Here is a 25,368-nt window from a genome sequence, read left to right as displayed (position 1 = left end):
ATCATTAGAGGATAAGGATTATATCTCGAAACCATTTCTTGAGGAACTGTCTGAGCCTCATGGCTAGAATTAGATATTGGCTATCCTAGATATATGCATAAATGAGGCAACTCCAACAAAATTTTGTGAGGAAGAGGGCTATTATATAGTACCCTTTCTATCTACTACTAGGGACTTGCTATGCTCCGTGTGCGAGCCACAGGGCTACAAGCACACAACCTGACAAATGCAAATAAGCTCTACGTCTACATGGTGGTGTCTCACTCACCTCCTACAGTGTTTCCATCGGGGAACTCCATGTGCGCATAGAGAAGAAGAAACCGCCATGTTGCTACTCGTCCTTCTCTGTGCCGCCATGCTCGCCGATGCTCGGTTGCTCTCTCTCTCTCTCTCTCTCTCTCTCTCTCTCTCTCTCTCTCTCTCTCTCTCTCTCTCTCTCTCTCTCTCTCTCTCTCTCACGCTCACGCTCATAGACAAGCAAGAATAGGTGAAGCAAGAGAATATCTTGCACGTTGAAAATCCTTGAAAACCCTAGTTTACAGCCTTATCTAGGGCTTTCTGTCCTTTTCACATACGGGCATCCATATTTTGTAGTGAATTCTAAATGGGTCTGGTGCGTCTTTCATCGGTGATCACTAGCCTTTTACTATAAATTTCTTGGACTAACAAGCCTGGCCCATGACTAAACATATGCACTAAAAAATAATGGCAGAATCATGGGTTAACATGCCCCCCTTCCTGATGTAGATTCCATCCCCGGAAGCTAGTGAGGTGAAGCTCATTTGTGAAGGTGGTAGAGCATTTGGGATAGATTGTTTGCACAACAAATTCACTGTGAGAGTATGCAAGCAAAACTTTATGGAAATAAATCACGAGGGACATATAAATTACATGAGGACATGAGTAATTGCAAGGAATTACAAAATACTATACTGCCATTAAGGACGAATAAATTACACTTTGATGAAATTAATCAATCAAGAGTTTTGGGCTTATGGATAATTCTATCAATTAGGTAGGTATGGCTAAGGTTAAAACAACTACTTTAGTAGTAACGAAGTTAGGAAGATTATCTAAATGCAAGATTCCCCAATTGTGTCTTTTAACTTTGATTAGCCAACTAACTCTCACAACTCCAAACAAGAGATTGAATGTTTCACTTTAAACTTAATGGAAGTCTTTTTCATGTCTTTTTTTTCTTTTTTATTCAAAATCATCTGCCGTGTGTGCTTATTTTGTATGTCCGGGGCTTGTTTCTTTTCAAATAAAAGCACCCACATTGGGAACCTCGAACCTCGAGGGCTCTAGTACCATAGACAATACATGTGAGTGAGGTACCAAATCAAGCCGGGAATTCTCTTCCACCTTAAGATTTTACTTTGTGGTACTTTTTCTTTTTGGTTCCATGTACTTTGTATTCTCACTAGTGTCTTTTGTTGTTGAAGTGAGCAAGCTTCTCTATGCCTAAAAGACTCCTAAGGTCTCTAATACCTAGATAATTTTACCAACTAGGACTACTGGTCAAGTAAATGAGTTAACCAAAAGTCACGGCTGCCTAACCTCAAGGCTCATCCATAAGACTAAACTCTAGTTTATCAACCTAAGCAAAGATAAATTTGTATAGTTATAATGGCAGATAATAGAACATAACTAAATGCACTTAATCAAACCATGGAAAACCACAATTAGCAATTATAAATAGCCATTAGTATGAATCATGGAAAGTAGTACACCTAGAGATATGGAGTTGTTCATTTCGTCGAAGTAGGTGTCCTCAGCCATGTCAATGGAGATCCATATAAGTCTACACAACAATATCAAGCAACAAGGCACTATACCTCTAGGAGGCATGTCAATGTGAAAAGATCAAAACTCCTGGAAAAAAAGTGGAAACAAAATCTAGACCCCTAACCGACCTATCTGTTATCGCTTATGGAATCAAGGAAAGAGGATATTATATAGACTGGGTGGCATCCCTAAGGCTAGGCCTCTATCCTCATCATCTAGATAAACAAAATCATTGTCAGTCAGGCTATATTATTCCTCAAATTCTTCATCATCTTTGTGTGCACATATGTTAATCGAGAACCTGGTTGTGTGTCATAATAATCAATATCTAATTCTCCTAAATGATTTTCTCATAGTAAAGTGATCATTTAATGTGGGGAAGGCCAGGGGAGAAAAATCTAGAATATTGGTTAAGCTAGCATACCAGCCACAGTAGGGATCCAAAGGAGGGAAAATAGGGATCCAAAGGGGGGGCCATCTGCAAAAGAGCCATGTATACAATGGGCTAAAAATACCCTAAGGTTCAGCCCATTAAGACTTCCAAAATGCTAAGGTTCCAAAATTCAAAGGTTGTGTCCAAAGGTCAACCCTAGGGAAAATTGGATGCTTTGTGTGTGCCCTAAAAGTCTTTGCACATCCCTACATGGGAGGGGGCGAGCCCTAAAGGTAGGGGATGAGAGAGAAATCCACACACACACACACACACACACAGGCTCCCTTTACACAAAGGGAATGAGGGACACATGTCAGCTCCCTAGGCCAGATTCCCACAAGGTGTGCCCAATTTCTATTGGATGACCCTTGAAGTGGACCAATGAGAATTAAGCTAGAGTAAATCTAGTTTAATTAATTTAAAAAAATTTAATAAAAGAAACCAATGAGAGTTAAGTCTCCTAGAAGACCATTGGGCAGTCTCCCAAGTGGTCCAATGAGCATTCAGGAGCCCCATGGCTTGCCTGATTCCTATTGGCCAGGAGGCAAAGGGGTCCAATGAGAGTTTAGTTTAATTATTTAATTACCTAAAGCTCTCACAAAAGGGGAAAGGGGGACACATGTCAGAAGGCTATCACTTATGCTGCTTAATTGTAATTGGCTTGACTTGGGGAGGGCCAATGAGGCTTCAGCAAGAGCAATTAGCAAGAGGGCTCGCCCAAGAGGGAGAGGGGGCTGATTTTTGCAAGGCATTATCACACACACAATCTATGTGTGAAGAAAAGAAGACTATCTCTTCCCAAGCTTTAATGGAGAGCTCATCACCTACTCCAAGCTTGTGAGATAGAAGCCTACATCAACACACTCTTGGCATGTGGATGCAAATCCAACCAAGAGCCAAGCTTCAATGCATGCTCATCTCCTCTACCAAGCTAATTAATAAGCTAAATCTATGCTAATATGAGTGATTATGTGAGGAGATGTACATCTTTCTCGTAAGATACTCCTTCTTCCTCTCAATCTACTCTCATACCCTGCTAGCTCTCACCATCTTCGAAGGTGTGTGAGGTCTTGAGTCTAAGAACGGAGATAATTAAAGTTGTGTTTGTTAAGTGTTTTGCTTAGTGCATGAAGATTGCATCTTCATTGCACTAGCTAGTCTTGAAGGAACACAAAGAATTGTATTGTACAATGTCTCTCTTGATGGGAGAAACCATAATACAAAGCCTTTTGGAGGGGGGACTGGCTCCATGAAAATCCGGTCCTCAGCTGTTGTGAATAGCTTAATTTCTCTCTCTTTTGAAAGTATTGTCGATGCTATCTAATTAGGTGTTATGATTTTTATTGCTCTCTCCACCCAAGCACTATTGTAATTCTCATTAGGAATCTATTCTAATGAAATTCCCACTATGTTCATGCTCATTTCCGCTACACACAAGTTATTAGGCCATTAAATGTTACATTGGTATCAGAGCTCAAGGTTTCTCTTTTCTTGCTCAAGAAGGGAGGTCCTCAAGCTAGCTACAAATGGTTGGTATTATTAATTGCCTGTGAGTAAGTAGAATAGGGATTTTTCAGCCTTGCAGTACGCCTGCCTTTGTGCAGTTAATGGGGAATCACTGTCCAGAGCTATGGTCTTAATAGTGGAGTCCTACGGGGATTGCCTATGGCTTAACCACTATTGAGCTATTAGAAGCTTGACAGGAGCCGGTGCTGTTTTGGTGTTGAAAGACCCTCTCTTCTATTCCTTGCAATTAATGGTATTCAAGCCGCGCGTACAGTAGCTTGAGTGCTTTTTCTAAAGGGGTAAAGAGGAGTAGCAACTAGGGCTTGAAGTGCCAAAGTACACCTAAAAAGTTTACACCTAAAAGTTGTTAGAATGACTGACAATAGTAAAGAGAGTGAAATTAATGTTGATTACTTTGATTTTGCTCATGAGCAAGCTACTAATGATGCTTCAATGCTTGTTAACTATCTTGTTACTAGGCTTCAACAAGCCATGGGCAATCCATCTCTCCAAAGTGAAGTGCAACGGTAGCTCCGTGCTCACGGGATTCTCCAAGCGCATCACCATGACGAGAGAACACCTAGGAAGCCTCCTTGTGAGACTCCCAAAAGAGGTCTCTCTCCGATTCGTGAAGAGGAAGAGAATCCTTATGAAGGGCTCAAGAATTTACTTCTTGATTATGCATCTCCTTCCCAAAGGAGAACTCAAGAGCCTCCACCGAAGGAACGAGAAAGAAGCGAGTCTCCCGCCACCTCGGCGGAGATGGCTCCACGAAGACAGCGGGCTAAACGCTCTCCATCACCACCAAAGCGGAGAAGACCATCGTATTCTTCTCCTCACCACAATTCGAAGAGGGATGATAAAAAGCAAGAGAAGAAAAAAGGCGAGAAAGAGGACACCCTCTTCTCCATCTTCTTCATTCTCTTCCTCTTATGAAAGCTATGGTGAAGACGACAAAGATCGGGACAAGAAAAAGGCGAGAAAGAGGTCACCCTCTTCTCCACCTTCTTCAAATTCTTCACCTTCTGAAGAAAGTGATGGTGAAACTTTTGAACCATCAAAAAGAAGAGGCCATAGGAAATCCTATGCCGCATGAAAGAGGTCGTCCAAGCTGAAGAAATTCAAAGAGGGAGGGAAGAGCATCTCTTTCCTTACCTATGATGGTACCTTTGGTGCCACGGACAAAGTCTTGGCCTTTATCCAGCAATTCGATGTGGCGTTTGGAGATGAGGGCTTTACGGAGTCCTCTAAGCTACGCCATGTAGCTATGCACTTTCAAAAGTCCGCCAGACAATGGTGGTCTACCCTACGAGCCAACGGTGAAGCTCCACGAACATGGAAAGCTTTAAGAGCTTCCATTATGAAGCAGTTTTTGGCCACTGATGCCAAAGACAAAGTACTCACCGAATGGCGAAGCTTAAAGCTCTCTCATAATGAATCCATCCACAAATATGTAGACAAGTTTTGAGACCTACAACTCAAAGCCACTGTCTTCAAAAAGTTGGATTTTGGAGAGCAAAAGCAACAATTTTGTGCGGGCTTAACCGAAGAAATGGCGGAGTATGTCAACTCCCAAAGGCCACGTACCATATCGGCGGTAATACAACACACTATGGTGGCCTCTCGAATCAATTTCCAAACAGGGGCAAAAAGAAATAATAAGCCCCCGGGAAACAAGGGTTCCAATGAGCCTAAGGGGAAGGACAATGTCCAAAAGTCTCTTAAGGGCAACTCCAACAAAGCTAAAGAGAAGGGAGTTTACAAAGGTAAGAATAAACTCTCTCCTGAAGAGCTTGAGCGTTATCGTAAGAATAACCGATGTTTCAAGTGCGGCAAACAAGGGCATGCGTACCGCGCTTGTCCCCAAAAGAACAATCGCCAAGATCCTCCTAGAGCTTCCTTGGTTGAAATCCAAGAGGAGGAAATTCACCAAACTCATCACAAAGGATCTCCTCTATGCCATGCTTGGGGAAAGGTAAGAGAACATGATGCTTTTATTCTCTTTGACCCTGGTTCTACTCACAATTTTATATCTATGGAGTTAGCCACCAAGCTAGGCATACAATCCTATGAGATGGGAGATGTCCTACCCGCAGACAATGCCTTCAAGGGCAAGAAGCTTCAGTCACTCCCTTAATCGCGAAATTGAGGCTTCCGCTCCAAGGCTATGTGGACAAAGAGGACTTCTTTATCTCTCCTCTCAAGCATGAGGATGTAATCCTAGGGGCACCATGGTTTGAACGCCTAGCTGCCGATGTTAAATTTCCTGAAAGGAGAATCTCCTTTAAGTTCACGGAAAAAGACATGTATATAAATGCTAAGGAAATGGGTAACACCATCCCCATTGTACATACACCAGCTTTCAACAAGTCAATAAAGAGCTCTATTTCCATGTACATGATTTTATTTAAAGATTCTCAAAATGAACCTAATGCTTTAACAAAAGAAAATAAAAGCAACCAAAAGGAATTAGACTTATCCAATTTTCTCAAGGGGTTTCAAGATGTTTTTATTGACTACATCCCTTGTGAGCTACCTCCTAAACGAGGTAATGATGACCATGCAATTGAACTTCTTCCAGGAAGTTCACCGCCTAATAAACCTCCTTATAGAGTTTCTCAAGCTCAACAAGAGGAGATTATGCGGCAAGTGCATGAGTTAGTTGAGAAGGGTATGGTTAGGCCAAGCTCATCTCCATTTTTCTCACCTGTGCTATTAGTGGAAAAGAAAGACGGCACATATTGTATGTGTGTCGACTATAGAGCACTAAATAGGATCACTATCAAGAATAGGTTTCCCCTTCCACGGGTAGAAGACCTATTTGATAAGCTACAAGGATCGACCTACTTTAGTAGGATTGACCTAAAAAGTGGCTATCATCAAATAAGGATAGTTGATCAAGACATTGTAAAGACCGCATTTCGTACTACATTTGGTCTTTATGAATACATCGTCATGCCTTTTGGCTTGACCAATGCACCAGCCACATTCAACCACTTGATGGAGAAGCTGTTCAGGCCTCATCGAACCTTCATTGGAGTGTTCTTTGATGATATTATCATCTACTCTAATTCATTGGAGGAACACAAGAAACACCTCCAGGTAATATTTCAAGTTTTAAGAGAGAATAAACTTTATGTTAATCAAAAGAAAAGTGAAATTTTCTTGCAAGAGATTCAGTATTTAGGTCACATTATCTCTCAAGATGGCATCCAAATGGATCCATCCAAGTTAGAGGTAATAAAAGGATGGCCTAAACCAAGGAATCTTCATGAACTAAGAAGCTTTATAGGTATGTGTGCATACTATAGACGCTTCATAGAAAAGTTCTCACAAATTGCGTGATTATTACATGACCTAACAAAGAAAAGCGTTAGGTATACATGGTCTGCTAAGGAGAACAATGCTTTCGAAAAGCTTAAAAAAAAGCTTATCTCTCAACCTGTGCTTATACTACCGGATCTCTCAAAACCGTTTGAGGTCCAATGTGATGCTTGTGGTGATTGCCTTGGAGCTGGTTTGCTCCAAGAAGGGCACGCCATAGGCTATGAGAGTCGAAGGCTCGACCCTGTTGAGCAAGCTCTAGGCATATACGAAAAGGAACTCCTTGCAGTTCTACATGCCTTAGACTCATGGAAGCACTATTTATTGGGGACTCCTTTCATTCTGCGAACGGATCACCAAAGTCTTAAGTACTTCATGACGCAGACCAAGCTCTCCGAGAAGGGCACGCCATAGGCTATGAAAGTCGAAGGCTCAACCCTGTTGAGCAAGCTCTAGGCATATACGAAAAGGAACTCCTTGCAGTTCTACATGCCTTAGACTCATGGAAGCACTATTTATTGGGGACTCCTTTCATTCTGCGAACGGATCACCAAAGTCTTAAGTACTTCATGACGCAGACCAAGCTCTCCGACAAACAAATGAGGTGGGCAAATTTCCTTTCGCAATTTCATTTTCATATTGCTCACATTGCTGGCAAGCATAATCAAGTAGCTGATGCACTCTCAAGACGGCCGAGAGTGAATGCGGTTTCCATAGCAACTCACAATGATCTATCTTCAATGATAGATGAGTACGCTATTGATCCCGATTTTAGAGATGTGATTTCAGCCCTTGCATTGGGGAAGAAAGAAGAACCATTTACTTTACAAGATGGTTATCTTCTCTGTGGCAATAGACTATGCGTTACTAACTCACTACGTGAGAAAGTAATGTATGAATCTCATGTTCCACCTTATGTGGGGCATAGAGGGATTCAGTCTACCTTAAAGGGAATTGAAACATATTTCTATTGGCCTACCATGAAAGTAAACATACAAGAGTATGTTTCCAAATGTGTGGTATGCCAAGAGACAAAATTTTATAGAGGGAAGCAACTTGGATTGCTTCAACCTTTGCCAATCCCTAATTCACCATGGGAGAGCATATCCATGGATTTTATCTTTGGATTGCCTAAGTCTATCCATGGGAATACGGGAATATGGATGATAGTAGACAGGTTAGTAAACAAGCTCATTTTATACCTGTCAAAAAGACTATCAAAGCCCATCAAATGGCAACCCTCTTTATTTCACAAATTTTGAAGTATCATGGCTTGCCCATGTCCATAGTGTTGGATAAAGATCCTAGAATGACCAGCAATTTCTGGAAGGGTCTCTTTGAGAATTTAGGAACAAGGCTAAACTTCTCTTCGGCCTATCATCCACAAACTGATGGCCAAAGTGAAATAGCTAACCTAACCATTCTCGATCTACTAAAAGCCTATGTAACGGAAGTAGATCAAAGATCCCAATGGGAGAAGTACTTACCCTTAGTGAAGTATGCTTACAATAACACTGTACATACCTCCACGGGAAAAGCACCTTTCAAGGTAATTGAGGGAAGATCAAAAAGTCCCTTGCTACTTAAGGTACATGGGAAGATCTTCGCTGTAGATGAGTATAGCCGAGACCTACAAGAATCTTTTCAAAAGATTAAGGATGCTATCTCTATCTCACAGCAAAGGCAAAAAGCTGTTGCTGACAAGCACAGAAGAGCCCAAGCCTTAAAAGAAAACGATTGGGTCTTGTTAAAGTTCCCAAGGCTCGATTAAGGCACACAACGGGCAAGAATCCTACGGGTCACCAAAAGTACTATGCTAAACTAGCAAAAAGGTACTATGGTCCCTTTCAGATTCTTAGGCCAATCAATGAGATGGCCTATCAACCCAAGTTGCCCAATCATTGGCTCATACACAATTCTTTTCATGTGAGCCTATTAAAGCCTTACAAAGGAGAGCCACCTCAAGAACCAACTATTGAAGACCCACCGGAGATCGAGGACCAAGAAGAGGTGCTGCAGCCCGAGTCCATTCTCCGACATGAAGACAAGGTACTAAGAGGCGGTAAGACTATCCGACGATATCTTATTAAGTTTAAGAATTATCCTTTTGAAGATGCTAGATGGATGCAAGGCATACAATTAAAGGATAACCTAAACCTTGTCAATGCTTACAATGCTTCCCAAGAGTAAGCAAATGTACAAAATGTTAAAAATGAACAAAGTTTTTGTCTTATAAGACTCTCTTTTTCTTTATTTTGCACAAAAATGAAGTAGTATGCATGCTTAGATCAAGTTTGCGGAGACGACGTCTCCCAAACACCAAGTAGAGCTTGTCACTCTACTATGGAAGACTGATAGGACTAATGTGCAGACATGCTTGCGGCAGCCTCAGGCTCTCAAGTGCCAAATGGACTAGTCATCCATTGTGGAATGATGTTGTAGGGTAACATAGGGATCCTCTACCCGCTAAGAAAAGGACTCATGAATATGCTTTATCTTCTCTACACCATAGTCGAGGACGACTATGATTTCAAGAGAGAGGTAATGTCATAACAATCCATATCTAATTCTCCTAAATGATTTTCTCATATTAAAATGATCATTTAATGTGGGGAAGGCCAGGGGAGAAAAAGCTAGAATATTGGTTAAGCTAGTAGACCGGCCACAGTAGGGATCCAAAGGAGGGAAAATAGAGATCCAAAGGGGGGGCCATCTGCAAAAGAGCCATGTGTACAATGGGCTAAAAAGACCCTAAGGTTCAACCCATTAAGACTTCCAAAATGCTAAGGTTCCAAAATTCAAAGGTTGTGTCCAAAGGTCAACCCTAGGGAAAATTGGATGCTTTGTGTGTGCCCTAAAAGTCTTTGCACATCCCTACATGGGAGGGGGCGAGCCCTAAAGGTAGGGGATGAGAGAGAAATCCACACACACACACACACAGGCTCCCTTTACACAAAGGGAATGAGGGACACATGTCAGCTCCCTAGGCCAGATGCCCACAAGGTGTGCCCAATTTCTATTGGATGACACTTGAAGTGGACCAATGAGAATTAAGCTAGAGTAAATCTAGTTTAATTAATTTAAAAACATTTAATAAAAGAAACCAATGAGAATTAAGTCTCCTAGAAGACTATTGGGCAGTCTCCCAAGGGGTCCAATGAGCATTTAGGAGCCCCATGGCTTGCCTGATTCCTATTGGCCAGGAGGCAAAGGGGTCCAATGAGAGTTTAGTTTAATTATTTAATTACCTAAATCTCTCACAAAAGGGGAAAGGGGGATCGACACATGTCAGAAGGCTATCACTTATGCTGCTTAATTGTAATTGGCTTGACTTGGGGAGGGCCAATGAGGCTTTAGCAAGAGCAATTAGCAAGAGGGCTCGCCCAAGAGGGAGAGGGGGCTGATTTTTGCAAGGCATTATCACACACACAGTCTATGTGTGAAGAAAAGAAGACTATCTCTTCCCAAGCTTTAATGGAGAGCTCATCACCTACTCCAAGCTTGTGAGATAGAAGCCTACATCAACACACTCTTGGCATGTGGATGCAAATCCAACCAAGAGCCAAGCTTCAATGCATGCTCATCTCCTCTACCAAGCTAATTACTAAGCTAAAGCTATGCTAATATGAGTGATTATGTGAGGAGATGTACATCTTTCTCGTAAGATACTCCTTCTTCCTCTCAATCTACTCTCATACCCTACTAGCTCTCACCATCTTCGAAGGTGTGTGAGGTCTTGGGTCTGAGAACGGGGATAATTAAAGTTGTGTTTGTTAAGTGTTTTTCTTAGTGCATGAAGCTTTCATCTTCATTGCACTAGCTAGTCTTGAAGGAACACACAGAATTGTATTGTACAATGTCTCTCTTGATGGGAGAAACCATAATACAAAGCCTTTTGGAGGGGGGACCGGCTCCATGAAAATCCGGTCCTCAACTGTTGTCAATAGCTTAATTTCTCTCTCTTTTGAAAGTATTGTCGATGCTATCTAATTAGGTGTTATGCTTTTTGTTGCTCTCTCCACCCAAGCACTCTTGTAATTCTCATTAGAAATCTATTCTAATGAAATGCCCACTATGTTCATGCTCATTTCCGCTACACACAAGTTATTAGGCCATTAAATGTTACATTGTGCATGAATACTCATATTGTGCAAAAGAATAGGCATGTTCCACGAGAGAAACATTCGTTACTGGGTACGGGTCACTAGTAGTCCATAGATGTATTAGCCATTCTAACTCCTCAAATTTTTTCTCACACGCAAGTCTCTCTGCCAAATCCCATTCACAAGAAATTATAGGGTAGCATATGTGAAAAACTTGAGAAAAAGAAAAAGGGTACCTTTCATAAAAAATAGAAGTGCATGCCTCTGGTGAGCTAGCCATCTCTGAGAACACATATATATTTGGTTAGGTCTCTAAAACAAGTTCTCTTGTGTTTCTTGATGTGACATGGTGCGTTTGGACTATGTCCTGGGTCTGATAGGGTGCATTCTCTTTGCTAGTCGTTCTTGCTCATTTTCTATTTTCATCCTCTTTTTTGTTTGTTTTGTGTGCTTTTGTATAAGACTATAAATATACATTCCCTAACACTTGGAAACTAAGGGGTCTGGGAGGAAGTTTAAGAGGGAAGCAATCGCATAATGATTGTTAGTAAGTACTCTCTCCTTCCTTGGGTAGATCATACCTTTTCAAAAGCTGTCATCTCCTTTTGAAAACAACTATTCCAAATTGTAATGGGCGAATATTTTGACCAATGGGATTTTTCCCCCTTAGGTGATTCATTAAGTTGTAAGGGTGGTAAGGTACTCTCCCATGATCTTACTTGAGAAGTTGCTCCAAGTGATGAACTCATAATTGGAGGTACAAAGTATTTATTATTTGTGTGGATTTGTACAATGGTAAACGGAGATTGTGTCGAAGCTTGTATTTCCATGGATGAACTACATGAAGAGCTAAAAGCTTCATTTGACTTCCATGTTCCTAAGCTAGGTGGAACAAATTGTTCTTTATTTGGTACCCAAACTAGCTCTGGAATAGGTGTGTACTCAATAAAAGGCTTTCTATCATGCCATGCTTGATATGGAGTAATACACTGCAAAGCTTTTGTAGGAAACCTGTTTAGTACATAAGTGGCACACATGATGGCCTCAAGCCAAAAAGAATGCAGCAAAGCTTGACTTTTGACCATACATCGTGCCATTTTTGTAAGTGACCTATTTTTCCTCTTAGCAATACCATTTTGTTGAGGTGTATAAGGCATTGTACATTGGTGTTTTATCCCACCACTAGCCAAAAATGCATTAGATTCATGAGACATATACTCCCCCCCTCGATCGGAATGGAGGGTGCCCATAGTACATTCCAAAACTCTTTTAGCACAGCCAGAAATTGTTTGAAGCACGTAAAAATTTTGGACTTCGCTTTAAGAAAAAATACCCCATGCGTGGAGTAATCATCAATGAAAGTCACAAAGTAAAGGTAATTTGCCAAGGACGGAGTTTCCATGGGCCCACAAAACATCACCTATGCGCAAGCTGCAACTTGCATGTGGCCCTAACTAAACCATCTTTTGGAAACTTAGAATGTTGCATCTTACCCAGAATATAGACTTCACGAACATGTTTGGGAGGTGCTTCAAGAGGCGGCAAAGAAGCAACCATATTAGATTTTTGCAAACACAGCAAACTGGAAAAATTCAGATGCCCAAAACATGCATGCCAAAGTTTTGCATATCTGAAATAGCCTTTGAAACCAAAACTACATATGAAAAACTTTGCCCGCACTTGTCATACAAAGTGATGTTATATAGCCCATGATATAATATGCCAGATGCAACAGTTTCATCACCAAAACTGAGATCATGTACTGTACATCTATCATCCACAAACTTTACTACAAGTCCAAGTCTAGTAAGTGCAGATACAAACAAAAGATTCTTTTTGATCCCAGGTACATAAAGTGCATCAACAAGTGTGAAAGAACTACCATTGCAGCAGTAAGCACAATCTTTCCAACTCCCTAAACCGGATAAGAGGCATTTTTGGCACAAGTAACTGAATTCCCGTGAGGGACGGACTGAAGAGGTAAGCAAATCACAATGTGAGGTAATGTGCTTTGTAGAACCACTGTCAAAATACCACACATGTGAATCTACAACAACTGACATGCATGCATCTTGGACAACATGATTATAGGTACAATCTGCACTAAAAGCCCATTCTACATGTCATAATAATCAATATCTAATGCTCCTAAATGATTTCTCATGTTAAACTGATCATTTAATATGGGGAAGTGCCAGGGGAGAAAAAGCTAGAATATTGGTTAAGATAGCAGACCGGCCACAGTAGGGATCCAAAGGAGGGAAAATAGGGATCCAAAAGGGGGGCCATCTGCAAAAGGCCAATGTGCACCAATGGGCTTAAAAGACCCTAAGGTTCAGCCCATTAAGACTTCCAAAATGCTAAGGTTCCAAAATTCAAAGGTTATGTATAAAGGTCAAAAGCCTAGGGAAATTGGATGCTTTGTGTGTGTCCCAAAAGTCTTCAACCATCACTACATAGGAGGCGGCGATCCCTAGACGTATGAGATGAGAGAGAAACTCTCTCTCACACACACAAGCTCCCTTTACACAAAGGGAATGAGGGACACATGTCAGCTCCCTAGCCCAGATGCCCATAAGGTGTACTCAATTCCTATTGGATGGCCTTGGAGGTGGACCAATGAGAATTAATCTAGAGTAAATCTAGTTTAATTAATTTAAAAACACTTAATAAAAGAACCAATAAGAATTAATCTCTCTAGAAGACTATTGGATAGTCTCCCAAGGGGTCCAATGAGCATTCAGCAGCCCAATGGCTTGCCTGATTCCTATTGGCCAGGAGGCAAAGGGGTCCAATGAGAGTTTAGTTGAATTAAGTAATTATCTAAAGCTCTATTTCCATTGGCTAGGCCTAGGGAGGTCCAATGAGGTGTGAGGATGAGCAAATAGCAAGAGGGGTCAACAGAGAGAGAGAGAGGGGCTAATTTTTGGAAGTCATTATCACACACACATTGACACAATCTTATGTGTGAAGCAAAGAAGACTCTCTCTCCTTGTCAAGCTTTAATGGAAAGATTACCACCTACTCCAAGCTTGTGAGAAGAGAGGCCTACACCAACAACTCTTGGCTTTGTGATGCAAATCCAACCAAGAGCCAAGCTTCAATGCATGCTCATCTCCTCTACCATGCTAATTACTAAGCTAAGCTATGCTAATACGAGTGATTATGTGAGGAGATGTACATCTTTCTCATAAGAATACTCCTTCTTCCTCTCATTCTACTCTCATACCCCGCTAGCTCTCACCATCTTCAAAGGCGTGTGAGGTCTTGGGTTTGAGATCGTGAGTTGCTGTTGTGTTCGGTAAGTGTTTTGGTTAGTGCATGAAGTTTCCGTCTTCATTGCACTAGCTAGTATTGAAGGAACACAAAGAATTGTATTGAAAAATGTCTCTCTTGATTGGAGAAACCATAATACAAAGCCTTTTGGAGGGGGGACCAGCTCCATGCAAATCCGGTCCTCAACTGTTGTCACTTTCTTAATTTCTCTCTCTTTGAAGTATTGATCATGCTATCTAACTAGGTATTATACTTTTTGTTGCTCTCTCCACCCAAGAACTCTTGTTATTCTCATCAGGAAGCTATTCTAATGAAATGCTCACTATGTTCATGCTATTTTATTCTACACACAAGTTACTAGACCATTAAATGTTACATTGGTACCAGAGCACAAGGTTTCTCTTTTCTTGCTCAAGAAGGGAGGTCCTCAAGCTATCTATAAATGGTTGGTACTATTAATTGCATGTGAGTAAGTAGAATAGGGATTTTTCAGCCTTGCAGTGCACCTGCCTTTGTGCAGTTAACGAGGAATCACCGTCAAGAGCTATGGTCTTAGTAGTGGAGTCGTATATGGCTTGCCTACGGCTTAACCACTATTGAGCTATTAGAAGCTTGACAGGAGCCGGTGCTGTTTTGGTGTTGAACGACCCTCTCTTCTATTCCTTTTAATTAATGGTATTCGAGGCACGGATACAGTAGCATGAGTGCTTTTTCTAAAGGGGTAAAGAGGAGTAGCAACTAGGTCTTGAAGTGCCAAAGTACACCTAAAACGTTTACACCTAAAAGTTGTTAGAATGGCTGAAAATAGTACAGAGAGTGAAATTAATGTTGATAACTTTGATTTTGCTAATGAGCAAGCTACTAATGATTCCCCAATGCTTGTTAACTATCTTGTTTCTAGTCTTCAACAAGCCGTGGGCAATCCATCTCTCCAAAGTGAAGTGCAACAGCAGCTTCGTGCTCATGGGATTCTCCAAGCTCCCCACTCTGACGAGAGAGCACCTAGGAAGCCTCCTTGCAAGACTTCCAAAAGAGGCCTCTCTCCGATTTGGGAAGAAGAAAAGGATCCATATGAAGGGCTCAGAAATTTGCTCCTTGATGACGCATCTCCTTCTCAAAGGAGAATTCAAGAGCCTCCACCGAAGGAGCGAGAAAGAAGTGAGTCTCCTGCCACCTCAATAGAGATGGCTCCACGAAGACGGCGGTGGAGAGGGGGAATGGGGGGAACATGCCCCGCACAAACACAAGGGCCTCTCTATAGCTCAGGGTAACCACAACACCCCTATCCTCTCAGAAAACACCTTCAAAGAAACACTTAACACTAGCAGACCACCGCCTGGTCAATTGCCACTGCTCACACCGGGGGGGCACACACTTCCACACAGCCGGCACCGAGGAGAACCATGAAAGCAGGAGAAAGAGAAAGGGGGAAGGGGAAACAAAAACAAGGGAGGCAACTGTGGCTTGATTGTGCTTCAGAAAACATATACACAGGCTTGCAATGCCATCACCATGGCCATTTTCAAGCAAAAGTTACAAAGGGGCTAGCTTGCTAGAGAACTCCACTTTGCAGGCTTCAAACGATATCTCAAAAGGCCAAGAAAAAAGCCCTTAATTTGATGCTTTTTTGACTTTTATAGGGGGTGCCTTTAATTTGGGAATTTACAATTTAATTGGTCCACTTGGCATCTTGAATTGATATCTTTTGGGAAAGAGGGCACCGCTTTGCTCTATCTCTCTCTTCTTCACTCTTTGCACTTGGGAGGGATGCTTTAGCGATGTCGCTATTGCCCCCTAGCCTTTTCATTTTTTATTTTTATTTTTCACCTTTTACCCTCTTTTGGTTTAGCCTTATATTGCTGCTCAATTTTTGACTTTGACCTTCACTCCTTATCCATCCGACTCCTTCTTGGCTCCCTTTTGGCTTTGACCTCCATTTTTTGGACCTTGGACTTGGTTTGGCTTTATCTTTGCCCTCAGCTTGGCTTTGTCCGGCCTCTACTTCGCCCTTGCTCCTTTGGTCCTCCCCTTTATCCTTCCTTGTCCGGTCCCTCTATCCTTTGCCTTTGCTTGGCCCGGACGCCTTTTGCAATGTCCACCCTTTCTCTCTCTCTCTCTCTCTCTCTCTCTCTCTCTCTCTCTCTCTCTCTCTCTCTCTCTCTCTCTCTCTCTCTCTCTCTCTCTCTCTCTCTATGTCGCGGGACTCAGCTCTTACCATGAGGGGGGGAGGCAATAGCGATGTCGCTATTGCCCTCCCTCTCTACTTCAAAAGCCGCGGGAACTACCCCTGCCATGTCATTACTGCCCATCTCTCACACACAGGCGTCAATGCCTTCTGCGCCGGCCACTCCCAGAATTCGCCCATGCAGCGCCCCTCATAGCCGCACGCCGCTCGGTAGCGCCAAATCGCAGCGCCCGCTGGGCGTCCGCCATAGCTCAGGGAGCGTGGAGCTCCCCACACTCCCTCTTGGTTAGCTTATGGGGCTTCATGGCGTACCCTATGAAGCGCGTAGTCCAAACGCCTTGCTGCGCATATGGGGCTATGCCAGGCACCACGTGGCAGTCTCTAGCCTCAAGACCTTCCAAGGCTTTGTAAAATCTTTGAAAACATTCCATACAAAAGCAATTTTTCCACATTGCTTGTCTCCCTGCCAACTTGCACCCGGTAATCGGATTTCGGGGCCATAAGTTTCAACTGATGGAGCTGGTTCCCGACATCAAACCCCCCCTTGCTCACCGCACTCTGACTCTCCCGGGCCTACCAAACAAGGCCGACAAAACACAAGAAAAGCATCTGTAATCACCGCTCAAGGGATAGCTCCCAACCTTGACCTGCAGTATCTTGCGGACTAGGAACCTGATTGGTGAACCGTCAATTTTTTTCTATTCCCCATGATGCACACTGCCACCGAGAACCTTGGCGAGGCTAAAATGACGCCAGATGGCACACCCTTCAATGCAACCAAGTGCGCTCAGACCCGGCCCCCCGAAAAATCTTCCAATAGCCATAACTTGCCATCCAGAGCTCTGATTCGCAATCCGAGAAGACATGCATGCTCCGTAACTCAAGCTCTAAACATGTATGCAGTGACACCAGCCCGGGCCACCTGTCCCCAGCTACCTTGTCTGTCGGGGATCTGCAACATACCCTTTCTTTAAACCGCAATATCTTGCACACCGGGGCTCCGTTTGACGAGCCGTCTGGACAAGCTTCTAGAGCACGCTAAACATTACATTCTAGGATGCTAACTTGGTCTTTTGGACATCTTAACTTGCCATCTCATATGAACCATTGCACAGAACTTTTGGCCTAAAAAGCCGCTTTAATCATACATTCCTGCTACCTTTGAGCTGCCTAGGGCCTTAGTACCTCCCCTAGCCTTCTGCACTGCACTCCACTGCACGCTTTGCCTGGCATAGACCACCCGCTAGCTCCGACCAACTTTGGATGCACCATCATTGCCCAGCCCCCTCGTCGAACATTTATGTTCGACCAAAAGCATATGTACACAACTTTAAAACTGGCACACCAAACTGACGATAAAAAGAACTCGCAAAATTATAACTGTATGTACAGGCTATGTACAAAAGCTTCATTTCCTTTCTCTCGCACAATGCATGCTTTAGGTGGGTTGCCCACCCCCCTTGACTATATTCTACTGCACTTTAGGCACTAGACTCCTCTCGAAATATAGTTTGAGCCACACGCCATTTACCCTGTTCCTAAGAAGCTTGCCATTTGCCCTTACCAATTGATATGTCCCAGTCGAAAAGGCCTTCTTCACTTTATACGGACCTATCCACTTCTTTTTGAACTTCTTCTGGAATGTGAAATCTAGGTAGCTTTCATATTTCATGACCAGGTCTCCTTCTTCTATCTTCTTTTCCGACAGGTTTTGATTGAACGTGGCAACCCGCTTCTCTCTCTGCTTCACATAGTAGTCTGCCGCTGCGTCTCTGTCCATCTGCAAAGCCTCCAAGTTGGCTATCCGATCCTGTAGAACCCCTTGTTGAGTGGCATTGACACGCCACATACCCTTTAACACTAGAATGGTAACAAGACACTTTTATGTCCTTGGACACTTTTGTGTCCTGTTAAGTGACCATTTTGCTTGAATTATTTGAAGAGTATGAAAATTAATTTTGAGGTGCTATATATCCATAAAATTGCCTTATGAGCTGAAAAAAATCTAGCATTTTTTTGTTGAGTATTGATCTCACCATTAACCTTACTCTTGGACAATATTTTTGAATCTAAACTGTGTGAAAAAACGAGTCCTGTTTTTGGCTTTTTTTCAATTTTTGGCAACTATACCACTCTAAACTTCATGTTTGTGAGGTTTAGATGGCTAGAGGTTAGGCCTTCATAGTTCTCAACATGTTTTGATGCTTGTAGGGAGAGCTAAGTGTTAAAATTGAAAGTTATGACCAATTTACAAGAATTGCATAATCGTGTTTTTTTGGCCAAAATTAGCACTTTTATGATTTTTTTGGTGGCTTTCTTGATTGTGTAAGTGTAATGTATAACATAAAGCTAATCTTCCTTGAGTTTTTGGGGACCTAATATGCTATATAGGATAGTATATGATGATGGTTGAGTTTTTTGATTGCTGAAGAATACGATACATTTTAGAGTAGCAAGTATAACTTTCTCAACATTGCTAGTTTCTTAGACCAATTGTGTGTATTTTGTAGGTAGTAACCATATCTAATCATAGACTACAAACTTGGCTAGATATTGAGTAGTTTCTATGGGTTTCTAGAGGTCATAATGCTAAACCTAGTTTTTTCATGTTTACTGTATTTAGCACTTTATCATTGCCCCCAAGGTTCCAATTGTAAGAGATCCATTATCCTTTTGACATTCTCCATGGCTCCTTTTGAATCCAAAGGCCCAAAGGGAACCAAGAAAACATGTATTTGGTATCTGTATTGAGCGTGACTATAGAAACTTTGATGGTAGGTCCGCAGAATGGTAAAACTGCAATTTTTTGTACCTTTTTTTTCCCCAAAAAACAATTAGTGAGGTAAAAGAAACCATATGTTTTGGTCACCAACCCATTGAAGTTAACGGGGCATTTTATCTCATGTCCTACAAAAATCCCCACTTTTATTTATATGCAATCAACCGTAGGAAATTGCTGTTTTGGGCAAAATGCACTGGTCCATCAACTTTGGAGGCTTGTAGTGACCAAGGGATGAGAAAAATTACAAGTTTCTCATTTTTACCGTATGTAGTAGTTATTGAACTATAAGATCATGAAAGGATTTTTCAAAATGAGTGGATCTACTATGGTTTTGGAATTTTTTTCCAAAACCCTGAAAGGACACTTTTATGTCCTCTTAGGTTACCATTCTAGTGTTAAAGCACCTAGCTGTGCATGCACTGGCAACACAGCCTCCTTACCATAGACAAGCTCGAATGGAGTGAAGTTTGTAGCCACTTTATAGGACGTCCTATACGCCCACATACACTTCTCTAGATTTGCCTCCCACTCGGATTTCTGCTTGTACACATACTTCATTAACATCTTGACAATTTGACCATTAGCACTCTCGACTAGACCATTGCATTGGGGGTGATAGGGTGAGGAAAACCGATGATGAATCTTTAACTTTTCCACTAATGCGCTCATGAGCTTGCTTCTAAACCCTTGACCCGTATCAGAAACTAATACCCATGGAACACCAAAGCGGCAACATATATTATCAAACACAAACTGAGACACCACATTAGCATTTACTTCCTTCACTGCTTTGGCCTCGACCCACCTTGTAAGGTAGTCAATGGCTACCACCACGTACTTCTTACCACTTGTAGACTTTAGGAGAGGTCCTATTGCATCTAGACCTCACTTCTCGAAGGCGCTTTGTGCGATGATGGCGCCCTGCGACTCCACTACCAGTCGTCTTTCACCTATATTCTGACACTCGTGGCACGTCTTGCACCAGTAATGCATGTCCTTCACAATGGAAGGCCACCAAAAGCCTGCTCTAAGCACTCGAAATAGAACCTGATCTTTTCCCTGATGCCCGCTCTCTTCATGGCATTGCTCCAGCACCATCCCTATCTCTTCTCTGTATAGAACCCTTCTAAGCACTCCATCATGCCCATAGTTCATGAGATCTTCACCTACCAGTGTAAATTTGTGGGCTTTTTGCGCCACTCTTCTCTTTTGCAGCTTGGAAAAACCCTCTGAACATTGGTCTGTACTCAAAAAGCCTTCAATCTCCTTAAGAGTCTCTCTACCTGCATAAGTGGCTGGGGCCACATATAGACCTACAACATGCACTTGTACTTTGTTGCTAGCTAGTTGATCCGCCTCTTGGTTTTGCTCTCTCCTCACATGCTTGAATTGGACTTCTTCAAAAGACTTTAGCATCTTCTTGATGGAAAAGAACCAATGCTTCAAAGAATCGCGCTTTACCTTCCATTGGCCTGACAGTTGCTTGATGACTAGCAGCGCATCTCCCTTCACCACAAACCTTGAAATGCCGGACTCTATGCACTGCTTTAAACCCAAATGCAGAGTGAGAGACTCCGCCTCATTATTGGTGTGGACATCTTCTAAATCATATGCCTTCGAGAATATAGTTTTTCCGTGTGGGTCGTGTATCACCACACCTCCTGCCTTTTGCACTACCCTCCAATATTCTTCATCGAACCACATTGTAAAAGAATCCTCCAAGTCGGGTTCCTCCTTAGCTTCATCTCGTACCACTCTTGGATAGGCCGGAAAATCGATGGCCTTGTTGACAACAATGTCTGCCATGTGAGACCAACTCGTGTGATCTACCTTGAACTCGAACTCGAACTCCTGTAGCTCCAACACCCACTTCATAATCCTCCTTCGTGGCTTCAAATGCAGCACTACCTCTGGCAATAAATTATTAGCCGTCAACACAAAAAACTTACGCACAATAAAATGGACTTTGAAATTCTTGCAAGCAAAGACTAGAGCCATCACCCACTGCTCCACCTCGGTGTAGGTAGCCTCTCCTAGGCTAATCACCCTGCTCTCGAAGTATATCGGCTTGTAGCTTCTCCCTACCTTTTGCAATAGAACCGCTCTGATGGCAACGGTTCCCACTGTCATAGACACATAAAAGTCATCCTCTCGATTGGGAGGACACACCGCTGGAAACTGACACAAAATCTCTTTAACTCTATCAAAAGCCTCCTGAGCTTCCCCATCCCACTCATAACCATGCACTTGCTGAGCCCTCTTTTGAAGAGGATGCACATATTGCGACAGCATCCAAAAGAAACGTGACAAATACTTCAACTTATGAACAAATGAAGCCAAACCTTGAGAATTTGATGGCGGCTCCATCAACACCAACGCTTTCACCTTCTCGGGATCAGCCTCTATACCGTTTTGTGACACCACATGACCCAACAACTGTGCTCGAGGCTATGCTAGCTTGCACTTCGTGGGATTCAGCTGACCTCCCTCTTCATTAAGCCTTTGAAAGCATAGTTGGAGCTTCGATAGGTGCTCCAACCTTGAAATGTAGCAGCCGATATCATCCATGAAGACCCTAATAAAACGGACCAAGTATGGACCAAATACACTGTTCATCCAACCTTGGAAGGTGGCATATGCATTCACCAATCCGAACGGCATCCTGCAATAAGCGAAGCAACCCCATGGAGATCTGAATGTGGTCTTCAACTCGTCTTCAAGCGCAATCCCTATCTGAAAGTACCCCGAAAAGCCATCCATAATCGAGTACCTCTCATGCCCATCCACCCGGTTTAGGATTTCATCTTGAAACGGCAAGGGATAGTGATTCCTCTTGGTCGCGGCATTCAATGGCTTGTAGTCAACACACACTCTCCATTTCCCATTCTTCTAAGGGGTTATGACCACTGGCGAGACCCACTCTGACTCCTTCACAGGATATATGATGCCTTCCTCCAACAACTTATTGATCTCCTGCCAAAGGGCTTCCTTTTGAATTTCTCCTAGTCTTCTCAGCTTTTGTGCTTTAGGCTTATGTCCCTCCTTAAGAACAATTTTGTGCTCCACCACCTTTGCACCTCGCAAATGCTTGTACTCCATAGCAAATAGATTTGGATAGGATTCACACAGTTGAACATAGACCTCCTTTTCACCCTTGGTTAAATCTTCACTCAACATGCTTGAAACCTCCTCTAGGATTAAACCATGAGCTTGAGGCTGCATACCTTCTTCTTTAGGTGGAGAGTCATCTATGGTGACTCCGAATAAGTCTGCATCTATCTTTAGCATGTCATCCTCGCTCTCCTCTTCCTCTGTGCTAGTATAGCCTTCATCATAGCCTGTCTCGGTCTTGTACTCATAGCTCGTCGTGTCACCCTCATCCTTAACTACCATAGGACGAGAACTGCTTTCCTTGGTCTTCAAATCAAGCACAATTTGTCTGCCTCTCTCTTTGTCAGGAAAAGTGAACACTTTGCTCTCCCAATCCTGATTTGCACCTATCGCCAAATGCCATGGCCTACCCAAAATGATAGGGTAAGCATTATCCCCTGCTTTCATCACAAAGAAGTCAATCAGGCACTCTATGCCCATCACCTTGACCTTTACATCCTACGCCACACCCAGACACCTGGATTTGGTATGGTTGGCCATCCTCATGCGCACATTTGACCTAACTACTGCCTTGAACCCTATCTCTTTCATGGCTGCTTCCGTCATGACACAAACCTGTGCTCCACCGTCTATGTAGGCTTGTACCTGCATCCTCTTCTCTATAATCGCATCCACCAACGAAAGAACATCAGTGGGGCTACCTACCCTCAAAGCCATGTTTTGCACCTCTTGCACATTTCCCTTAGCTCTCGGCAGCCTGGTGCTAACACTTGTGGACCACTGCCTTTTTAACTTTGGATTTAAAGCTAACAACTAACCAAATGTAATATTTTCCTTTTGATTTTGAACATGACTCACTAGATTGTACTCGGGATAGCCACGTCCTAGTTGGAAATCCGCTTGCTTGATCTTGCGATGCCTCCTTCTCTTGCTAGACTGAGGTTGCTCTCTGCCTTCGTACACCTTCTCTTTGCCTTTGCAAGCTCAAGCTTCCCACTCTGCCTTTGTCTCCCTCTCAGCTCTTGCCCTCTTATTGGCCAAAACTTTGACATCCTGCTTATCCAGCCCTATGATGTTTACTCTGGAACTTTACCTCAGTTTTACGGAGCCGGCTGCACAGGATTCTCTACCGCTTGCTCTCTTGGACCATTGTACTACCCTTGACCTCGACCTCTACCAAACAGCGGGTACATACCTCCTCTTTCTCTGTGTGGTTGAGGACAATAAGGTGCATAGTTCCCTTCTTCTCCACAATTATAACACCTACCTGGCAGTGGCCGTGCCCTGCCCCTTGCTCCTCTTGGTTGTCCTCTATCCATGACACTGAGCCGCAACTCCTGCATCTGCTCGGATAAATCTTGCACTATGCGCACCCAATTTTTTGGCACAACAGCTACACCTCGAATTCCCTGATTTTCTTCATGTGCAGTCTCTCTCGGACTCTGCGGTTGAACATGGGCCATCGTCTCGTAGCTTGACATGCCCTGCTCTATCTTCTTCTTTATCTTTCTGCTCTTCGATCGTGCAATGGTTGCCGCACCATTATAATTCTCTGGGCTCTTGAAATCAAATTTCTCTCTCACCTTGGGATGCAGACACGCCATGAATTTGTCGAGCTTGAAATAGTCTCCATTAGCCAATTGTATGGCTGCCGCTAACTCTACCCAACATTCTTCAAAATGACCCAAAAACAGATTGAACTCTTCACTTATGTCTTGCTTAAGCGCCTTCAGCTTTGCATTTATGTCGAGTGGGGAAGTCTCCTTGCAAAAGTCGTGAAGAAACCTCGCCCGTAGAGCCCGCCATGCTTGCTTCGGCTCACCTTCCAATGCGTCGTACCATGCTTTAGCTCTGCCACGCATCACCAACGGAAAAGTATGCATTTTTCTATCCTCGTTCGGCATACGCAACGACAGCATGTATAGCTCGAAATCTGACATCCACTCGTCAGGGCTCTCTTCTCCTGTGAAAATCGGTCCATAGCTTCTAGCTGCCATGATTTCCAACGCGAAAAACCGCTTCTTTTTGATTAACTGGGAGCAATCAGTGTGCTTCTCCCTAGGGGCACCAGAAGATGGAGAGGGGGAATGGGGGAACACGCCAGGCACAAACACAAGGGCCTCTCTATAGCTCAGGGTATCCAGAGCACCCCTATCCTCTTAGAAAACACGTTCAAAGAAACACTTAACACTTGCAGACAATCGCCTGGTCAATTGCCACTGCTCACACACTCTACAAACCACCACACAAGATACACCTACTACCACTTCCTGTCTCCACCCTTACACTCGCACACAACCACTCAATCTCACTCTCTCACTCAAAACACCATCGGTCCAGGGGGGCACACACTTCCACACAGTCGGCACCGAGGAGAACCATGAAAGCAGGAGAAAGAGAAAGGGGAAGGGGAAACAACAGCTAGGAGGCAACTGTGGATTGATTGCGCTTCAGAAAACATATACACAGGCTTTCAATGCCATCACCAGGGCCATTTTCAAGCAAAAGTTACAAAGGGGCTAGCTTGCTAGAGAACTCCACTTTGCAAGCTTCAAACGGTATCTCAAAAGGCCAAGAAAAAAGCCCTTAATTTGATCCTTTTTTTGACTTTTATAGGGGGGGCTTTTAATTTGGGAATTTACAATTTAATTGGTCCACTTGGAATCTTGAATTGGTATCTTTTGGGAACGAGGGCACCGCTTTGCTCTATCTCTCTCTTCTTCGCTCTTTGCACTTGGGAGGGGGGCATTAGCGATGTCACTATTGCCCCCTAGGCTTTTCATTTTTTATTTTGGGAAAGAGGGCACCGCTTTGCTCTATCTCTCTCTTCTTCACTCTTTGCACTTGGGAGGGGGGCATT

Source organism: Adiantum capillus-veneris, chromosome 25, assembly GCF_014529385.1.
Source record: "Adiantum capillus-veneris isolate H3 chromosome 25, ASM1452938v2, whole genome shotgun sequence".
Classification (NCBI taxonomy): Eukaryota; Viridiplantae; Streptophyta; class Polypodiopsida; order Polypodiales; family Pteridaceae; genus Adiantum; species Adiantum capillus-veneris.
Note: the sequence above shows the minus strand (reverse complement) of the source record.